Source organism: Alligator mississippiensis, chromosome 3, assembly GCF_030867095.1.
Source record: "Alligator mississippiensis isolate rAllMis1 chromosome 3, rAllMis1, whole genome shotgun sequence".
NCBI lineage: Eukaryota > Metazoa > Chordata > Crocodylia > Alligatoridae > Alligator > Alligator mississippiensis.
In genome coordinates this window covers 264123335-264145332 of record NC_081826.1, presented here as the reverse complement: position 1 = coordinate 264145332, position 21998 = coordinate 264123335, and the positions used below count along the sequence as shown (strand labels likewise).

At 43.3% G+C, this 21998-nt stretch overlaps 1 long non-coding RNA gene across 1 annotated transcript in view; it reads left to right on the top strand.

Moving 5' to 3' along the window:
* Window positions 1-21998, top strand: part of LOC109285284 (uncharacterized) — a 31479-nt gene that overhangs the window by 6363 nt on the left and 3118 nt on the right. The window contains exon 2 of the long non-coding RNA XR_002092992.2: window positions 10815-10888. This is a non-coding gene — a long non-coding RNA (uncharacterized LOC109285284). The remainder of the gene's footprint in view (window positions 1-10814; window positions 10889-21998) is intronic.

Sequence of the window (21998 nt, the reverse complement as noted above, 5' to 3'; positions counted from 1 at the left end):
CCCCGGATCATGTGGGTGGCCCTCCTCTGGACCCTCTCAATGTTGTCCACATCCCTCTTGAAGCGGCGTGCCCAGAACTGGACACAGTACTCCAGCTGCAGCCTGACCAGTGTTGCATAGAGGGGGAGGATCACCTCCTTGGCCCTACTTGAGATGCAACTGTGGATGCACGATAGGGCCTGGTTAGCCCTGCCGACCGTGACCTCGCATTGTCGGCCCATGTTCATCTTGGAGTCAATGATGACTCCAAGATCCCTTTCTGCCTCTGTGCTCTCAAGAAGGGAGTTTCCCATCTTATAAGTGTGCTGCCGGTTACTACTGCCCAAGTGCAGCACCCTGCACTTGTCAGTATTGAAACGCATCCTGTTTTTGTTAGCTCACCCCTGCAACCTATCCAGGTCTTTTTGCAGTCTTTCCCTCCCTGCTAACGTGCCCACCTCACCCCAAATTTTGGTATCATCAGCGAATTTGAACAGGTTGCTTTTCACCCCATCGTCCAAATCACTGATAAAGAAATTGAACAGCGTGGGCTCAAGGACCGAGCCCTGGGGGACTCCATTGCCCACTTCCCCCCAGGTCGAATATGACCCGTTCACCACCACCCTCTGAGTACGACCCTTCAACCAATTAGCAATCCATCTGACCGTGTAGGCATCGATGCCACAGTCGCCTAGTTTTTTAATGAGGATGGGGTGGCAGACAGTGTCAAAGGCCTTGCTGAAGTCCAGAAAGACTACATTCATGGTGAAACCTGCATCCAATGCTTTTGTGACCTGATCGTAAAAGGCAATCAGGTTGGTCTGACATGACCTGCCCCTAATGAAACCGTGATGGTTGCCCTTGAGCATCATCCCTGATGCCGGCCCATCACAGATGTGCTCCTTGATGATCTTCTCAAAGAGTTTCCCCAGAACTGAGGTAAGATTGACGGGCCTATAGTTGCCCAGGTCCTCCCTCCTCCCTTTTTTAAAGATGGGGACCACATTGGCTATCTTCCAATCATCTGGCACCTGGCCCGAGCACCACGAGTGCTCGTAAAGCTGTGCCAAGTGCCCTGCAATAACCCCTGCTAGCTCTCTCAACACCCTGGGGTGGAGAGCATCTGGACCTGCTGATTTGAACACATCCATCCCCTCCAGAAGCACTCTAACCCGGTCCTCCTCAACCTTAGGTCTGGAGGCATTCCCCTCGAGTCCGTCTTGAATCGCGGTGGGGGAGTCCCGGTCCCTGCACAAGAAAACGGAGGTGAAGAATTTGTTAAAGAGGTCTGCCTTCTCCTCTGGCGCAACCACCAGATTGCCCTGCGTATCTTGCAGGGGCCCCACATTTCCCGGCACCTTCTTCATCTTCCCTATATATTTGAAAAAGGACTTTTTGTTATCTTTGATCTTGGATGCTAGTCCTAGTCTCTATGTCCGCCTTAGCTTTCCTAACAGCCCCCCTACAGGCCCGAGCAGTGGAGGTATACTCCTCTTTGGAGATAGCCCCCCCACCTTCCACCAGGTGTACACCGCCTTTTTGGCAACCAGGCATTCCCGGACGTCCTTGGTGAGCCAGGGAGGCTTTTGGGCACTGTTGTTGCCCCCCTTGCTTCTTGTTGGGATCGTCACCCCTTGGGCCCTGAGTATCGTCTCCTTAAGGAACAACCACTCATCTTGGGCACTGAGTTCCCCTGCCCTCGAGAACCCCAGTGCCTCTCCCACCAATCTCCTCAACTCTTTGAAGTTGGCCCTCTTGAAGTCTAGGGCTACCGCCTTGCTGCAGGCCCTTGTCACCCTGCGTTGGATGATGAATTCCAGCAAGCAATGATCACTATCACCCAGGTGGTCAAGGACCTGGAGCCCCCTTACCAGATCATCGCCTGTGGCCAGGACCAGGTCCAACAAGGCATTCCCTCTGGTGGAACTGTGCACCTCCTGGGTTAAGTGGAGGTCCTGTATCTCGGCCAGGAACCTCCTGGCATGGTCCAACCTGGCTGACTGCTCCTCCCAGCAGATGTCTGGGTAATTTAGATCACCCATGACAACTACATCCCTTGCCTTAAGTGCCTCTGCAAGCTGGCCCTAAAATTCCCAGTCCAGCTCCTCCCCTTTGTTGGGGGATCTGTAGTAGACCCCCCACCGTTAAATCCCTCTCCCCACAGGAGATGACATCAGCCTCAGCTCCTGTGTCAAGGCAGTGTGTGACCTGGTCATAAAAGGCTATAAGGTTTGTCAGGCAGGATCTACCTGTGATGAACCCATGCTGGTTTCCTTTCAGCATCATTTCCTTTCAGCATCATTCCCCTATAATTCAGAAGGACCTGTCAATTTTGCCTTTATTCCTCACCAGCAGAATATGGTGTCTGCCAGGACTGGCTGGACGTAGAGACAGCACCATACTTGCCTTTGCAGATAGAATCATCGAATCACAGAAAATGAGGGTTGGAAGGGACCTCAGGAGGTCATCTAGTCTAGTCCGGCCTCCTACTCAAGGCAGGACCATCCCAACTCGATCATCCCAACCAAGACTTTGTCTAGCCTGGTCTAAAAACCTTCAAGGATGGAGATTCCACCACCTCTCTGGGTAACCTGTTCCAGTGTTTTACTACCCTGCTAGTGAGAAAGTTTTTCCTAATATCTAACCTAAACTTCCCTTGCTGCAACTTGAGACCTTTGCTCCTTGTTCTGTCATCTGCCACCACTGAGATAGCCTAGCTCCATCCTTTTTCAAACCCCCCTTCAGGTAGTTGAAGTTTGTTATTAATCCCCCGTCTTCTCTTTTCCAGAATAAATAAGCCCAGTTCCTTCAGCCTCTCTTCATAAATCATGTTCCCCAGCCCTCTAACCATTTTCATTGCCTTCTGCTGGACTCTCTCCAATTTGTCATATCCTTATTGCAGTGGGTGGCCCAAAACTGGACACAGTACTCTGGATAGACTCTTTCACAACTCAGGATGGATTTGAGACACCAAAAATACTTTTGAGATGGAAAAGTAAACTGTATTCTGAAAGCTGTTGTAGTGGGTTTTGCATTCCGGTTAACAAGCTAAGGAGAGGCAAAATTTCTCCAAATTATCTGAGGCAAAATTTGCATGTTATATGGAAATACGCTGGCCAGGATCAGGTAATTTCACTTTAGGGAACTTGTGCCCTCCTGGACGTGACATGCTTGGGTCAGGGCTATGTTACTATCATCGTTACCTTCAAGCTAGGGTCTCAAGGGAAATGCTGATACAGTAGCACAGCTTCAGTTGGGCCATCGCACCTTAATTCCCTCTGCTGATTTGATAGTTTTCAGCTGGAATTCAAACTTTATATGGTATCTTATCCTTAGTTTGGAATAGCATCCCCCAACTTATAAAACAGGTAGTAATGATAAAGGTAGAGAGTGGGTTATTGCTAGGTCCATAAATATAAACTGTCCTAGAAAAATAGATGGGCACATTTTAACAAAACGAATGTTTAAAAGTAATTAACACATTAGCCTACCCTGACACCATTCAACTGATATACAGTTTAAAAAGGTACTGCCTAGAGGTCTGGCTCAGCAAGCAATCTTTATATATATAGTATCTATTAAAGTATTGAATGGACTTCAGATCCCATATCAACATCTTACAACTTTACAATTCTCTTGTGGTCAGAGGTCAGAACTGTCCAGCATGTGGTGATACAGCACACTGGCCCGTGGTTCTTCTTCTGCAGGGTCTAAACCAGTGGGACTGACACTTGGAGATATGGGAGGGCTTGGGAGGGATTCTGGGCAGATAAAATGTATATCTCTACCCTGAAAACAGATCAGTTACCATGGTTTCATTTGGCCTCTAGACGGGCAAAAAAACCCATACCAATGGATCTGATTATAGGACAGAGGTCATCATTTCTGCTTTCCACAGCTCTTCTTCCATGATGTCAGTTCCATGTCCTGCTACCCATGCTACCAGGACCTCCTTTCACAGAACCCAGGTTAGTTAAGAAGGTCCTGAATTAGCCTGGATATTAACAGCAAAAGTACAACACTTCTTTTTTTCCTTTTTCCTCTTTCAATTAACACTGAAGATGCTACTCTATTATGGATAACCCACAAACACTAAGGAGGAAATCGAAGGAACTTTTGGAACTGAATCACACGCTCAGAAGAAAATTAAGGAGCACTCTGATCAAGAAGAGAGTCTCCATAAATATGCAGAAAACTTGTTTAACACCCTGTACTCTTAAAACACGTTGTCAAGGCAACTAGCATGACTGCTTGCTGTGTGCAAAGGGCATGGCCTGTGTTGTGCTCTCTTCCACTGCAAGCAGCTGTTGGCTAAGATAGCTTCTCCTACTGCTTATTGCTGTGTACTATTTTTGAATGACTATATTAAATAAATGAAAAGAGATAGAAACAATATTGAAGTTTTCCCATAAAACTTGAAACTTCAAGGTTAAGACTGACACTTCAGTTATTCAGAGAGAGACTTATGGAGAGAAAGTCAGCCTTAAGTTTTAATTCACACTTGTCTCTTGTCCACTTGTTCCATATTATTTGCTATTATAGCTATATAGATTTATTGAAGGGTGGATTGGAATTTTACTTTTTCTCCTCCAAACCTTTATGAAATCAGCAGTATTTACCTGAGAGACAGAATGACTTTTTGGGATATAGTGCAATATTTCAGCTAAACTTTTCCAAATATATATAGTTAACCTGATAGAAAGTCTCTTCTTAAATAAATGTAATACATCTTTTATGCATATTTTTATTACATATTTTATTTCTCTTGGAATTAACCAGTGCATTAGAAAGTAATGGTATGAAATGTAATGATATTTTTAATGTCATAAATTTGGAACTGTCACATTTTGGCATGAACATCTTATGCAGACCACTCAAAATTTCCAGCAGCATAACTTCACAGCACCACAGATTTTACTTATAAGGCTTTTATTTATATGTTTTTTTCTACCTATTTTTTCCTGTTTTTTCTTTTGTTAAGTACATTATTTTCTAGAGAAACAAATGAGAGATCTCTCCAAGTATGCTATAAATTCACTTTACATAATGTCTAAAATATATACCATGGGGTTTGGTAGAAGGGAATTTGCCATTATCATGTTAACTCATGTAAATAAATAGATTTAATGTTGTTTAATTGATTCAGATTCATTCTCGTCCATTGTATTAATATGCATTTCTGGTGTCTATACTGCATGCTAAATTTTACCACATTAAAATTCATTTAGAAAATAGTTACAGTGTCTGCAATATAGTTTTCAGAGATTAAGGAGATGCTGATAAGTAGGTTGGGACATTAATTTAAAACCTGTGTTGTGTGAAGTGCCTGCTTGATTCTTTAAATTCACCAGTGTGTTGTCAGATAATTTGGAAATAAATACCCACTGCTAATACAGATCTATACAGCATGCATGCTCTATTATCGCGGGGGTAACCAATCAGCAGATGGAGCACAAGTTAATTAACAATTCCTATCTCCAGAGCTGTGTTGGCCACATTTATATTTAAGATGACAAAAGTCATTCAAGGCCTCCTTACATAATGCTCCTTAAGAAAGGCCTGGTAGAATATTTGCCAAGTAGAATAAACAAAGCTGGTAGTAAATGAATGTTAATTTCAAGTTTTCTGGTATTATAACCAATAGAAAATGTGTGTGAAGAGAACAGAATGATCAATTTCACATAATAGTAACAATAATGAAGGGCTCAGTATCACTATAAAATCAGAATATCATGCTAAGGGCTCATCACTTGCCATATGTATTTCTGTATCCAAGTTATCTCATTTGACAACATTATGGGTCTTTCAGCCTTGTCTGTACACTGTTCAAGGGGCATAAAGGAACTGCAGTGGCTAGCAGGAAGTGGGCAGAGCATTCCAGCTAATCCAGGCTGTGATGCAACTCCCAGACAGCCATTTAAAGCTGCCATAAATTACAGCAGCCCAACCCCTGGCCTGCTTTAATTTATTCTGGAGACTGCACCAGTCTCTGGAGAATTTCAGAATAAGGGAGGTACAAAGAGGGCATGTTAGTCATCTTTGCTTTTCCCTTGTTTGTAGGCTTTACTTCCTGTGTTTCCAGATCAGTGTAGCATAGAATTTGCCTTTGCTATGTATTCTGGGTTCTTTCCCAAGGTGGAAAGTCTCTCACTGACTTCAGTGAGCTTTGCATGATGCAGTGCTGACAGTCTTCAAGCAATGCCCACAAAATCACCTTTTGGAGAACGGTGGTTTTCCAGAGGCCCTCCTTCAATTCAAAAGTCTAATCAATTAAAAAGTACCAGATAAATCTTTTGCTCTGTGCAATACACAAACTTCAGGCAGTCAATCTGATAGGGTAGTCTTTTATAGTTTAGAACATTACATGTATGCTAAACTTTCATCACGGTCACTGGACGTTGGGAGGACTGAGACCCAAGTTGGCAGGATCAAGACCACTGCCACCAAGAGGAAGCAACAGGTGGTGGTGGTTGGAAACTCCCTTCTTTGGGGAATTGAACTATCCATCTGCTGGCTTGACCTGTTGTCTCAGGAGGGTTAGGTGCTTGCCTGGAGCCTGGATCCAAGACATCATGGAAGGATTACTGGGACTCATGCAGCCCCCTCTGACTACTACCCCATGCTACTCATTCATGTGGGCAACATGGGTGATGTCATGGTGGGTGTTTCCTACAAACCACTAGATCAGGAGGATGTGCTAGATCAGGCTTTCTTCAAACAGCTAACAGAATTTTCCTATTCACAGGCTCTGATTTTCATGAGGGACTTTACCACCCTGACATCTGCCGGGAGGGCAATACAGCAGTACACAGACAATCCAGGAAGTTTTTGGAAAGTGTTGGGGACAGCTTCCTGGTACAAGTATTGGAAAGGCCAACTAGGAGTCATGCTCTTCTTGACCTGCTCCTCACAAAAAGGGAAGAATTGATGGGGAACGTAGAAAGTGGATGGCAATGTAGGCAGCAGCAACCACAAGATGACTGAGTGCAAGATCCTGAGGAAAGGAAGGAAAGAGAGGAGCAGCATATGTCTTAAGCTCTTTCAGGGAACTGAAGGGCAGGATACCCTGGGAGGCCAGTCTGAGGGGGAAAAGAGGAGTCCCGGTGAGCTGGTTGTACTGTAAAGAAACCTTACTGAGAGTGCAGAAACAAACCATCCTGATGCACAGGAAGACTAGCATGTATGGCAGAAGACTAGCTTGGCTTAGCAGGGAACTCTTCAGTGAGCTAAAACACAAAGAGGAAGCTTACAAGAAGACAAATGACTAGGGAGGAGTACAAGAGTATTGCTTGGGCATGCAGGGATGAAGTCAGGAAGGCCAAAGTGCAACTGGAGTTGCATCTAGCAAGGGATGTGAAGGGTAACAAGAGGGTTTCTACAAGTGTGGCTGCAAAAAGCAGAAGATCAGGGAAAGTGTGGATCCCTTACTGAATGGAGGAAGCAACCTAGTGAAAGATGATATGGAAAAGGCTGAAGTACTCAATGCCTTTTACCTCAGTCTTCACAGGCAAGGTCAATTCCCAGACTACTGCACCTGGCAGCAGAGTTTGGGGAGGAAATGATCAGCCAACAGTGGCAAAATAACAGGTTAGGGACTATTTAGAAAAGCTGGATGTGTCCAAGTGTGTGGGGCCAACTGCAATGTACCCCAGGGTGCTGTGGGAGTTGACCGGTGTGACTGGACCATTAGCTTTCAAAACTCTTTACGATCAAGAGAGGTCCCAGATTATTGGAAAAGGGCAAATATAGTGCCTATCTTTAAAACAGGGAAGAAGGAGGATCCAAAAAACTACAAACTGGTCAGACACACTGCAGTCCCTGGAAAAATCATGGAGCAGATCCCTCAAGGAATCTATTACTAAGCACTTGGAGGAGAAAAAGGTGATTAAGAACAGTCAGCATGGATTCACCAACCTGACTTTCTTCTGTGATGAGATGACTAGCTCAGTGGATGCTGGGAGAGTAGTGGACATGATATGCCTTGACTATGTTGTGGGAGACCGTATCAAAAGCCTTGCTATTCTCACCAGCAAGCTAAGGAAGTATGGTTTGGATGAATGGACTGTAGGGTGGACAGAAAACTGGCTGAATCATTGGTCTCAGAGGGTAGTAGTCAATGGCTCAATGTCTAGTTGTCAGCTAGTAACAAGTGGAGTACCCCAGGGGTCAATCCTGGGGCCAGTTTTGTTCAATGTATTCATCAATGACCTGGAAGATGGGATGGAGTGCACCCTCAGTGAGTTTGTGGATGACACCAAACTGGGTAGAATAGTAGATATGCTGGAAGGCAGGCGTAGGATTCAGAGAATCATAGATAAGTTGGAAGATTGGACCCAAAAAAATCTCATGAGTTTCAATAAAGACAAGTACAAAGTCCTTTACTTAGGACACAACAATCCCATGCACTGGTACAGGCTGGGGGCTGATTGGCTGGGCAGCAGCTCTTCAGAAAAGGACCTGGGAGTTCCAGTGGACAACCAACTGAATATGAGCCAGCAGTGTGTCTTTGTTGAGAAGGCGGCTAACGGCATACTGGTTTGTATTAGTAGGAACATTTGCAGCAGATTGAGGGAAGGGATTTTTCTCCTCTATTTGGTGCTGGTGAGGCCACATCTGGAATCCTGTGTCCAGTTTTGGACCCCCCACTACAGAAAGAATGTGGACAAGTTGGAGAGAGTCCAGTGGAGGGCAACAAAAATGGTTAGGGGGCTGGAGTACATGACATATGAGGGAAGGTAGAGGAAACTGGCTTATTTAGTCTAGAAAAGAGAAAACTGAGGGGGAATTTAATGGCAGCCTTCAACTACCTGAAGAGTGGTTCCAAAGAGGATGGAGCTAAACTGCTCTTAGTGGTGGCAGATGACAAAACAAGGAGTAACAGCTAAGCTTAGGTTAGATATCAGGAAGCTAAGCTTAGGTTAGATATTAGGAAAAACCTTCTCACTAGGAGGGTAGTAAAATACTGGAACAGGTTACCCAGAGAGGTTGTGGAATCTCCATCCTTGGAGGTTTTTAAGACCTGGGTAGACAAAGCCTTGGCTGGGATGATCTATTTGGGGATGGTCCTGCTTTGAGTAGGGGGTTGGACTAGATGACCTCCAGAGGTCCCTTCCAACCCTAACTTTCTATGATTCTATGAAATTTCAGGCACACAAGTGTCTTCTGGCATTCTTTGTATGTAAATTCCCAAAGGACAATTTAGCAATACCCTCAGGAATTACAGTAGAAAGGGCATGGGCATGAAAAAGATGGGAGAAGTTATAGCTGTAAGAGTCTCTTCAAATGTAATGAAAGTTGTGGGACTAAAACTCTGCCTGATTTTAATCACAAAGGCCATGTCCACACAAGCATAGCTATTTGTTTCCCCAGGGACAAAAAGCAGCTTTACCTGGGGTCCTGGGGCCTCAGGGAGCTGCAGCCAGAGCAATCCTGCTGCTCGGAGCCTGTCCAGCAATCAGAGTGTGGCTCCAGCTGGCCAGGCTCCAGTTTTGGACAGTGCACGCTGCCTTTGCGTGCACTGCTCCGCTTTTTTGTTGTGCAGGTTTTTTTGACCCTGGGATCTCCTGGGCTCAAAAAACCTCCCAGTGCAGAGAACAGCTAAAGGTGTGGTATGTGGTGCTGCAGACGTGTCTGCAGCACCACACACTGCAGACGTGGCCTAAGGGTGTAATATACAGCTAGTTTTTGTATTAACAATTGAATGACAAGCACACATTTCTAAACTGCCCTAGTGTTTTCATGGTGTCAGCTGATATGAGCTCATATCATTGTTCTGCACTGTGCTGGGGAATATGTTGTGAGAAACAACAGAAACCATTTTGCGAAATGTTGCTGTTAGCTGTTTTCTATAGGTGCAAGAGTGACTGAAAATTTAATAAGGCAGACATACCACATCCGTCATAAAACAGAAAAAAAAATGAAAAACTAGAGTCACCGTTAAAACATCAAGCCTGATCCTTCAGCTTTAACCCCCAGCAGCTAAATTATGTTCTTTATCCTGTTGTAAATTAGAAACAATTCCATTTATTTCAGTGGGGTTGTACTTACACAAATCAGAAGTAGCTAAGACTAGAACCAGACCCTGAAGTATCAACATCACTGAACTATTCAGTGGTAAAATCTTCAGGATCAGGATTATTGTCCTGGTGAGTCAACAAAAAGTCCTGAGTTAGCTGGAATCAGTTTTAAACTATTCCATTCTTTTAAATAATCACAAATCTTCAGCTACTGAGCCTCCAGACAGCTCTGAATAATGATAAATTGCTATATATGGAGGTAGGAGCAGGTGCCTGGTGAGGTATCACAGTGATTAATGATTAAAAAAATAACTAATATGCAGATAATAGCGCATTTAGAAGAATTGTGACCACTAGTGAGAACATTGATTTAATTCAAAGAAGCTGGTGAGTTTAGAAACATAGAAAATTAGGTTCAGTTTGGGAAGTCTAGATTACTGTGGAAAAAACAATCTGAAAGCCAATATATTAGGAGTGGAATAAATCTGGAAAATAGTGATTGATTAGAAAATGATAGGACGATCAGACTGTGATAGATTACACAAAGTTCAGTAAGAGTTTCCAAAACAACAGAGCATCAAAAAGTAGCCAGTGTGCTTTTTGAAAGGGGCTAAAAATTCTGCACATCCCACAGGGAGAAGGGAAGGAATAATCCTTTCCTGATGCCTCTGGTATGACAGCTAAAATGCTGAGTCCAAGTCTGGATTCCACACTGACGTGCCAGACAGAGACCAGAGAAGAGGAACAGAAATGACCAACAAACTGGAGAAACTACTTTTAAGCTCTATTTGTCTCTTTTCATCTTTTTTTTTGCAACAGCTGACCAAGTTGGAGAACATGGAGACAAACTCAGAGCCAAAGCTGGAGAAGAGAATTTATCACAAGAACTAGTGGTAAGGGGATAAAATTAATTGTAATAAACAAGTTGAGTGTATTTTTACTGCTTGAGTTCTCTCCTCTCCTCGCTCTATCCCCCTCCTCCATGATCTTTGTTAGTCCCAGATGGTTGTCTCTATAGTCAACACTTCAGGGAGGACTCAGATCTTTCTCTTTGGTCTATACAGCACCTAGCACATTTTTGGACATTGTCCAAATAATAATCATAGAACCATAGAGAAGTAGGATTGGAAGGTACCTCCAGAGGTCTAGGCCAACCCCCTGCCTGAGGCAGGATCATCCCTATCCAAACCATCCTATACAAATCCATAATTTAAATTCTTCATAAAACTACCATCAGTCCTGACACAACCCAAGACATAACACCCTAATCTGCCATAGATAAAGCAGGAAAACCATGCCAACCAACATCCTGCTTCTATAAAAGGTTGTTAATACACAGTCAAGACACCCCAGGTAGAGGGCCATGCCCCCGCCCCCCCCCCCCCCCCCCGCTACAGAGGAAGGCAAACACCCCTGCAGTCCATACCAATCTGACCATGGGGTAAAATTCCTTCCTGACCCCGAATACGGCAATTGGTTTGACCCTGCGTGGATGGGCAAGACCCTCTAGCCAGGCACCTCTGTCTTTAGGTCCCAGCAGGAGCATTGGCACACTCCAGTCAAAATCCCAAGCCCTGGGCTACAGCCAACACCCAGTGCCTCTGAGGAAGGTCTAGAAACACCCTGACACATAGCAGAAAGGGGGAGGGGGCAACCAGCAAAGCCCAGAACCATGGGAAACTACCATAGCAGAACATAGGAGTAGCTATACCTATACCATCCCTGACCAGTGGCTGTCCAAGAGAAAATGCTGGCCAAGCAATAGAGAAAAAATTCTTGCTTAAGCTCTTTTGCCTTGTGTAACAAGGGTGGTGGTGGATTGACTTTGTCAATACAGAGCCATTTTTGGATTGGCTCTGTATTGTCAAGGACATGGCTCAGAAGAGTGTACCAGATCCTGAAGTTCTGTGGTACAGCTCATATCCACGTTCTATCTGCAGTAGGACATCACCATGCTGACAAAGAGGGTTTTGCAGCTGTTCTGGGTAGGTCTATGAATAGGGGCAGGGGCAGGACCAGCCCACTAACTTTGATTTCCTGAAGCTTATAATTGGTCTCTGGGTTTAGCTTGAGACTTGGATGCATCTCTAGCTCTCCTGCCAGACTGCAGAAAGGCCATCCTTGTATGTTTTCTTTTCTTTTCATGGACTGCATGAAAACACAAAAACTTCTAGTGTGCTATTTTTTCATACATGTTTGAAAATTTCTCTTGCAGATAATTTTTCCTACAACTTTAACATTTTCTTTCCACTGAAACCCAGTCACATGGATGTTCACAGAAAGCAATGTCAGAAGGACAAAAGCTTTGTTGGAGTGAATTAATTATACAGTTGGGACAGACGTGGAGTATTTTAACAGTATGCCCCCAACTTGAGTTGTGATTCTCATCAACAATGAAGAGAGACTGTAATTTTTTGTTTTTCACTTATCAAGAATTCCAGAGTTTAAAACATATTGGAAATGTTCCAAGTTTTAAAATGCTCCTCATTTAAGAAAATAAACAGGTAATATCCATGGAGGCATCCAAATATGTAGTGTGCATAGGATCACAACACGGAGACTGCTACTTTTCCTTATTTTGGTAAGAAAGCAAAAAAGGGCTTTTTCAGAGCCTAGAAGACATTCCATGTTTTTCAGAAAAAGATTATGCCTGTGTTTTTCAGCATCACAACAAATTTGCCGCTGCCTTCTCATCTCAAACTCAATTTAATTTCCCTTTAGTGCAGATACATTAAGCTAAAACTGACTTTTAATCATGTCACTTACATATACATGTTTCCCCCTCTTTTAAACTGTTTGAAGTGAGGAAGAATTCTGTTTGACTTTGAGCAGTCTAAAAGGGGAGGCTAATCTTTCAGCTCAGCAGAAATGGCAGCTAATTTTAAACTACCAGTTTCATCTTTCTCCAGCAGAAATGCACATTTTCCCCTACCATAAAATTTTCTCATAATAGAAATGAGACAGTTCCCAGGGGTGTGGTTATCAAAAGATAATCTCACCCCAATCTGATTAGAGGCATGAGGCTCATGCCTCAAAATGCTCCAGGGTGTGATTATCTTATGATAACCATACCCTGTATCATGTCTGATTGATTAACTAATAAAGCCTCAGCATTATTATTCAGGGAAGGAACCAAGATATCAGAAGGAGATCTGATTCTGGCCTAGGAAAGAGCCTTTGAAGTTACTCAAATAGCCCCTCCCTTGGCCTGATTACAACCTCTGTGTAAAATTACAGGGTCACTGGATGCCATTTTTAGTTTCTTATTGGCGATTAGCTCACTGGTTTAATAAAGCTGAACCATACCTAGGAACATATTTATATGAAGATAAATTATCACTAGACTGTTCCCTTTGCATGTATATTGCACATCTGAGCTACAAAGCAGAATAGAAATAAGCTTTCTAGAGAGAGAATTTTTTAGTTCAGGCTTAGCAGTGGTTTACACAACAGTGAGTTAGATACCAGCAGTACAGTAGCTGTCTAGTCAAGCATACTTTCTGTTATCCTCTTAGCAATAGCTCTCACACTGCCTGGGACATTAGAACCTATTCTACTGAGCACTGAAATGTGAGCCCAGGCACTGGGGTAATACCTTATTCAGACAGTTCTACCTTCTGCTGGCTGCTAACAACTCCAAGGGATTGTTACACTACCAAGAGATCATTTCAATTCAGTCTGCTCTTGCCTCACACTCTCTCCCTCCATGTTTGCCCTAGAAGGAAGAGTATTAGGATGGCATAGTGTAGAAGCAGCCATGGCATCTCCTGCTTACATTGCCCCTCCGCTGCGTGCATTGGACAGAACGGGCAATCCCTACATGTAAAAATGAATGAACACTGATTTGACATCAGTCCCAGAAAGATACACAAGCCTATGGCAGAACACTTGAACCTCCCTGCACGTTCCATCACTGACCGCAAAGTGGCTGTTCTTAGACAACAAAACTTTAAAAATGAACTCAAACAGGAAATCGCAAACCAAAAAATCATCCACAGACTGGACTGTGTTAAATGTAACCTAAGCCTTATACCCCTTAGTGGGTTAACTGCTTTGTTTTTGTCTCCTACCCACCTTGCCTCTCCTAGCAGTGCCCTTTCCTTTTTTTTCTGCCCCCTTCCCTACGCTTTGTATTCTAATCACTGCTTTCTATTTAGCAGCTCTGCTTCCTGCAGTCTTTTTACAGCATCTCATGAAGCAAGCTCCCTGCTTACGAAAGCTTATGCAGTTCATCTCTGGCTTAGTCAGTCTATAAAGGTGCAAATCTACCCTGCCTTCAGCTTTATACCAACCAAGACCCTGCTTCCCCCCCACCCCAATCAAATTAATCTTGAGCTATACATTTAGTGCGGGTATTTGCCCTTATGCATTGCCAGAGAGCAGCAAAGGCTGGAGCATGGACTGGAATCTAGCCCCTTGACTCCTCATGTATAGTTATAATTACAAAGCCATCTCCCCATCTCTGCAATGTTGTTTCCACCCTGGATGTAAAACCAGAACCAATCAAGCAGCTGTGTTATCATAGGCTGAATTCTGATATCTCAATTAGACTAGCATAAATCTGGAGTTATTTCTCTGACTTCCATGGGTCAAAGCCAGGGTTGCTGAGGCATGACTAAGACTGGAATATGGGCCACAATGTACAAAGAGAATGTAACCAAGAATTCTCCTTTGTGATATAATTTCCAAATCACTGAACACAACTGAGATAATATCGCTCTTGCTTTGATTTGGATATATTATTGAAAACAAAGTGTGAGCATTAATCATATTTATATTCTAAGACCTACAAACACAAAAGAATTTTATCAAAATATAAAGTAATGAAAATCCCTTCATACTGGGATGTACAGTGTATGTCTAACAAAGGCATCATTACAACCACACTGGACTAGTCTCCTCTAATGAATCATTTGGCAAATTTGCCTGGTCTGTTAATGGATGATGTTAATCTCTTTAACTAATCAAATAATTGCCTCTTTTATGCTGTGTGGCAAAAATATCTCTGCATTCCTACCAGTGCAGCTTCATCATTGGTAACCCTAGTACAGATGAGGCCCTTGAGGCCACTAATATTTTCAGTATCACACCAGCTAACTCCCCTTAGATAGTGCTGGTTTACACAACATGGTAACAGCTGCCAAAGCCTGGTTTCCATGACAGTTACTTCTACCTAATGGAGCTGCACCAGTGCTAGCAGTGGTATAAAAATGTTGCTGTTCTTCTTTCCTCATCCTAAAAACAAAGTTCCTAGTTCTAAATGCTGGAGAGCAACACAACCCAAAGAGCCAGGCATTGGGCATAACTCACTCTCAACAAGAAGTATTGTCACAATTGCTTATGAAACAAATATCATATGTGGTAGTCTTTTTTGAACTTCATACTGATTATCAGGCTGTTTCTAATTATTCCTTTACAAATAGGAGAATTGATTTGTACCATGTGCAGTCTAAGGATTCCACTCATGCAAGGTTTAGACACATTTATTTATGAGCATAAGAAAAGTTCCATGAAACCCCCTGTAGGATCAAGACTTAAATTCTTTTTCCAAACCTGGATGGATTTTACTTCAGATATACAAGGCGAGGCTGGCAGCCATGAGAATGCCTACTTTCCTAAATATCTCTAAATGTGGTTCCTTTTCCTTTGCCTTCAACACTGCATTATCCTTTCCTGTGTCATGTGCCCCTATCTGCTGTTGCTCGCGTTGAGGCAACAACATCGGAGCCACAAGGAATTAAGAACTCTGACATGAATAATGTATACGGAGAACATGTCAAATAACAAAACAATTCCACAGCTATTTCTCCATACCCAACAACAACTATCAAAAAATATTAAAGAGGGATCTGTTCTCACCAAGATCAATACATAAAACTAATGTGAAGTTTCTACAAAAAAAATTTTGTATTTGACAAGCCAAAATTGTGATGGAAATGTTCAAGAACCAGCATCACTTCATTTTGAGTGTTCACATTTTTCTAACTCGTTATCCCATTTACCCAAAACTTTCTATGGAAGTTCTACCCAGCATATGATCAAGTCTAGATAATTCCAGGCAGATTATTCTGTTTGATGAAATAGGTTCAAATTTTAACTATGGAAAGTTCATAAATATATAAAAACACTGGCATCATAGTTGGTATATAACACCCTGTAAAAGATGAAATCTCAGTATTTCATTCAATACAGTATTTTGGTAAAGCTTCATGTATGTTAGCCTTGCACAAAACATAGCAGTAAAGAATATGATGCCTTGAGTGTGTAAATCTAGGAATTCCTGGTCTGCTGCCCATCTAGCAGTAAGATGCAAGGCTGTAAAATTAATCATGAGAGTTTTTCTGCATTTTTGCTGGCATTATGCTGTATTATATTTGCTGTGTACTTCCAGAGGAATTCTTATAGCTAAAGGTCAAATGCTGAAGCCCTCAATAAATGGCCAAGTACCAGTATTTTATTGTGTGAGCAAGCTCACTGATTCCAGTGGGATGGCTTGCAGAGTAAAGTGCTGCCTTACATGATTCTCATCATGTAAAGGAACTATACATTTTCTGGCTATATGTTTTCTGGAATCTATTTTTGCCTCCTGAATGTTCAAGTGCATGTGTGTGCATGTGCTTTAAAGATATTCTTTTCATCCATGCAACAGGAAATGCAGCTTCATAAATCAACATAAAAATACAACCCAGGGAGTGAGACTTACTGCCTAAAGGAAAAAAAGACTGATGCTTTCAACCATGTGGAGGGTTTTTTTCCTTGTTTTTTTAAGTAGGAGTTTTTTGGCAGATTTTTATTTCTTTTAAAAGACCACAAAAGTGGTGCTATTGTTGGATAAAAATAACAGCTGCAAGGAGGCTGAAATTCTTTTTGAGATGACAAAGAACAAAGGAAAGACTCTGCCTCTGGATTTGTTTCTGCCGAACAGCCAAATTCTGCTCTCAGCTCACAAGGCAGGGCTCACATTGAAGCTACTTGTGTGTCCATATCCTTCTATATTCCAGGGCAGAATTTAGCTCTGAGTGATTATGTCCAAGGCTGAGAGTCAACTGCCATTGAGTGACTTCTCCTTCCATCAAAACCTAACAGTAAGCATGATTAATGCTACTGAAGAGCTCATCTATAAGAGACTTCTGCAGGAACTAGATCAAGGCATGTGAGGTCAAGGAGAAAATGGCACTCTTGGATATTATATCTGCTCACTTAACTATACAGATTAGCCACCCAGAAAGGAGGGATTGTGGCTTGGGACACCGTTTGCAGTCAGCCACACCTTATGAAAATCATAATGTGTAACAATCACTGATCCACTAAGAGAAAAACCAAAGGGAAGAAACTGTCTACAGAATAACAGGATGTTATTTCCCTCAGCCCTTCTTGTGCTCCTGTCACCATATAGCATGTGTAACCCTTGCTTTCATTCCAGCCTGCTAATAGGTGTCACATCACAGCAAGGACAATATGGAATTGCAGAAATGCAGTGAACCCAGAGGAGTTACGCTGAGTTATCTGCACCTTTGCTATATGAGCAGCATAACCTAAAAAACAGAACACGCTAAAGTTATTTAGAAGTACCATTAGTGGTAGTTGTAAAATAATATGATAATACTACATGCTGGTAGGCATCAGAAAATCAACAGTATTTTGAAGAATCATTAAATCCTTTGTTTTTAGTTCCCAAAAAAACATTAGTTCCTGGCACCCTTGGCCAAGGAACTTGGGGTGACATGTTACACTGAGACCATAGCAATCTGTGGAATATGAAGCAGCGTTAAAGTTAGAACGTGCTGTGAGCAGTCACATTTAAGGGTTAATATTGTTTCTTGCCTGCACCGCTCTGACTTGCCACTAGAGAGCTGGTCGGCAAGGGTGTAGCTAGGAGCCAGGACACCTGGGCTAGGTACAGATACTCAAAAAGCCGGAGGCAGAATTGATCTAAGTTGCATGGTTTTTTGTAAGTGGCATAGTTTAGACTGGTAGCAAACAGAACGCCCATCTGCCTTTCGGAGGAGGAGGGCAGGGCAAATCTTAGGCCAGGTTCTGCCATTTATCCTGATGTGCTCTATTTTGGGCATAGACTGGTTTTGTGTGCTGAACTTCTGTTTTGTTTTGGGTATAGACCAATTTTCTGGTCACTTATATGGGTAAAAGTGTGATGTCTGTACCTGGCCCTGGGCTCTGTACCTAATTGGGGTGGGGCTGGGAGTGGTGTATTATGGGATGCTAGAGGACTACAAATTGCTTATTTTTATCCTTGTGGAACAGACTGAAGTCACCCTAACACAAGCTAGGTAACACAGCCCAGGGTTAACCCCTGCCCGAAGTGGTGCAACTTTGAAATATTCTGAGGGCATTTAGCATGAGTTAATGAGCTTTATACGTGTGGCCACTTTTGTTTTGTGTGCTCTTAGTATGGTCTAAGTAGAATGTGTAACTTCACCCTTATAGTACACAAATCTTTACTCCGCAATGACTGAAGAGTACCCAGACAAAGTGGAGTGGGAGGACTCCTGAGTAAGTTAACAAATAGCTTCTATGTGGCTTTCATTCATGCAGACTCCCACTTCTGTTGACCCTTAGCTTCTGAAATATCATATCCTGCTTCTATGACATTTCTAACAGTCTTTGGTATATGTCCAGCCTTGTTCCCATTAAAGCCAATGGTAAATCACCCATTCATTCCACTGGATGCAAAGCTGAGCTCTTGAGCTCAAATTCATCCCAAGCCAGAGACCCAATTAAGATTATATTCTTTACTTACATGCCACTTAGGTTCTCAAAATAATACTTACATGGGTCCTAAACTGATGCAGGGGTTGTGCTGGGATGGACATCTCCCTCAGAGAATAGAAATAACCTCATTCAGAAATAGTTTGGCATTTCTTTTGTTCTGCCCATGGACACAGAGATTTGTTTATACTTGGCACAGCTCACGCTCCATACAGGGCTGTATACACTTCTGGTGCTATACAAATAGGCAATAAAGTTTGAAAGCGCTTTTGATGAAGATTGGCTGCATATGTTTCTTGCTTTGGTTAGCGTTACAGCCTGCCAGCTGCCCCTCTGCATTCCTTTTCTAGTGCTATAAGGGTTAGCTTGTCCAAAGGAACAGTTCTGGTGAAATGGTATTTTCTATATTTAGAAGCTGATAATATAATTTAATTTGCCTCTGGTTAATGTGAGTGTGCTATGGTTAGCTTGGTTTAAGGGCTTTTCTCCACCCAAGAATGGAGGAACTGAATAATTTCATGTTGGACATTTTTCCTGTTTTGTGGGTAACTTTCAAGTTATATTTTAAGCACAACCTTATGTTTTCTTGGTTTTGCCTTTTAGCTGGGCAACGTGCACCCATGTGGTTTGTAAAATGTAAACCCAAATAAATAAATAAGTCACCCGAGCAGATTGTAGAACTGAACAAATAGCACATGGGGTTGAAGGGACGGGAGAGGATATCACAAATGTTTGTTTGAATATGAAAGAGAATTTTAAATGGATTATGTTGGTGACCCTCTGAGCTTGCTTCCTGCAAGCATTTGACTGCTTCATCATTGCAGAGAGCTACTATTGAGCTTGTGCAGTCACAAAAAAGTAAATGTTAAGTTTTACCTTGGACAACAGACCTTTACAACTTGGTATTTACAAAACAGCACCCAACCTTCCCCACCCTCTGTGGACCACTAACACCTTGCTGCTATCTCAAACCAAAACAACCAAACCCAGGAAGCTATGGAAAACTGAAGGTGACTAAGTAGGATTAACAAGATACAGCTGCTTCCCTCCCCTACTCTAATTCTTGGATAACAGAAAGCAGCTGTGCTTTTTACAAGACCCACCCTCCATTTAAGAAGAGCAGGTGGGTCCTGTTATTTCAATAGTGGTCTCTTCACAGAAGGAGAGACTTCCCCTGGCCGTTTCACACCTAAAGTTATGATGAGTATGAGTTCATGTAATGTTATTTCAGTTAAATATAACTTTGGCATCACTCTTTTCTATTGCATCTACCCATGTGGATCTAATTGCAGGATTGATTCCATCCCTGTTTGTGAAGGGGTGGATCTTTGCATCTAAAACTTCTGGGTATCTGGAACTAACTGTAGCCCAAACCCAGCCCTAACAGCCCCAGAGGGGCTTTATACTGGAAATTAAAATAGATGTTAACTAGTGTGTATGAGACTGATTGCTCATGCTGGCTCGTGTGAATCCTGGACTTCTTAAGCCTTGATCCAAGGAGGAAAATTAGGCTGGGCGTTGTAATACCTACAAGTTGGGTACCTATCCTAAGTGCTTAGCATCCAAATTAGGTGCCCAGTGGCCTTTGGAGGAATGGATGTCTCAGAATGGGATTCATGAGAGCTAACCAACAAAGTGGGAAATTATCTAAGCCAGTAGAGCATACCAAGGACAAGGCTGTTTCCTAACTCCTGTACCACTCCCAGAGTTAACTGCGCTAGTCTGGAAAACGGGCATCTTCCTCCACTTGGGGTTCACAATCCTGGAGTTGGATACCTCACCTCTTTCTTTAAAAGACTGAGGGAGAAGTTCCTTTCCCCACCCCCTCCAAGGTATAGAAAGATGCCATCTTTTATGTAGCAGGTCTGTATTCAGGATGTGGTCCAGGATATAAGAAATCTGGGTTCAGTTCCCTCCTCTACCTGAGAAAATTCAGACCTGCATCTCTTGCCAGTGTGGCTTGTCACTTGGCCCTATAACTGGAGTACCACCTTCAACTCAGAACTGTATCAAGGTTCTTGCATTCAACCTATGTCTAAATTCTGTCCATTCCTCTTGCAAATCTCTCTACCGTATAGTTTCTCCTATCTATCCGCACAGTTAAAACTCTTGTGAAAGCTTCCATCATTTTGCATTCTGATTGCTGCAACATCCTTTTCTCTGACCTTGACATGCAGTCTTGCCTTGCTGAAATCCATCCAAAATTTTACGAGAGATTGCTTTCCCAGCCCATCACTTTCTCCGTGTCACCCTTCTCTGTCTCCTACCTTCCTTATCACATTCAACATAAGCTCTTTTCTCTTTACTTCCCAAACATTTCACAGCCTATCCTCACTCCATTTATCATCTCTCCTTCATTACTGTATAGCCAGTTCCCCTTTCCCATCAGCCTAGCATGTCAGATGCCAGTGCTCACTTATTAGATCATCAAACAGGTCCCTTTGGGCAGTGCTGTGATTCACGCTGCGATTCATGCTGCCCCTTCTGCTTGGGAGGAATTCTCAGTAGACAGCTCATTGGCCTCCTTAAAACTCCTCTTTGGTGCTCCATAAACTTGACAGAGATTAAGCTGCTGATGTGCTGTAACTGCTGCTTGCCATGCTGACCAGTGTTGCCTTACTGTTTCCCACTGCTGTTCACTTCCAACCAATATTTCTTGTCTTAGGTTTGGAGCAAGGTTCATCTTTATTCCCAGCACCTCAGCAATGGGGTCCTGATCAGGGGGCATGACCACCCCCTGCTTCTGACTATGCAGTCTGAGCAGCAGCTGGGGGCTTTTTACAGTCCTTGAAGAAAGTGAGAATTCCCACCTCCTTCCTTTCTCCTCCCTTCTCAGAGGTATGTCCCCTCCTGCCCCTTCTCCACCCATTCCCTGCTCCTCCATCTGCTGCTGCTGGTGCCCCTGCTGTCCTTGGGGCAAGGGGAGCTCTTGTCCTACTCCGGCTGGGCTCAGGACAGGGCAGTGGCAGTGGGAGCAGCAGTGGTGGCAGGCAGGTTCTCCACCCTCATACTTGCTCCCAGGCTGGCAGGGAACACTGTGGGGAGCAGGCAGAAAAGAGGAGCCTACCTGCCTGCCCCTGCTGGTGCTGCCCTGAGCTGAGTCCAGTCCCTGCGCGTCTGGCTAGAGTGTCTCTGGAGCTTCCCTTACCCCAGACAGTGGGGACATCTGCAGTAGCAGGCTGTGAACGTGGGGAAAGGGAGGAGAAGGGATGTGGGGGGAAGGGTGGGAACATCCCTCGGAGTATGGAGGAGAAGGGAGGAGAGAAGTCTTACTTT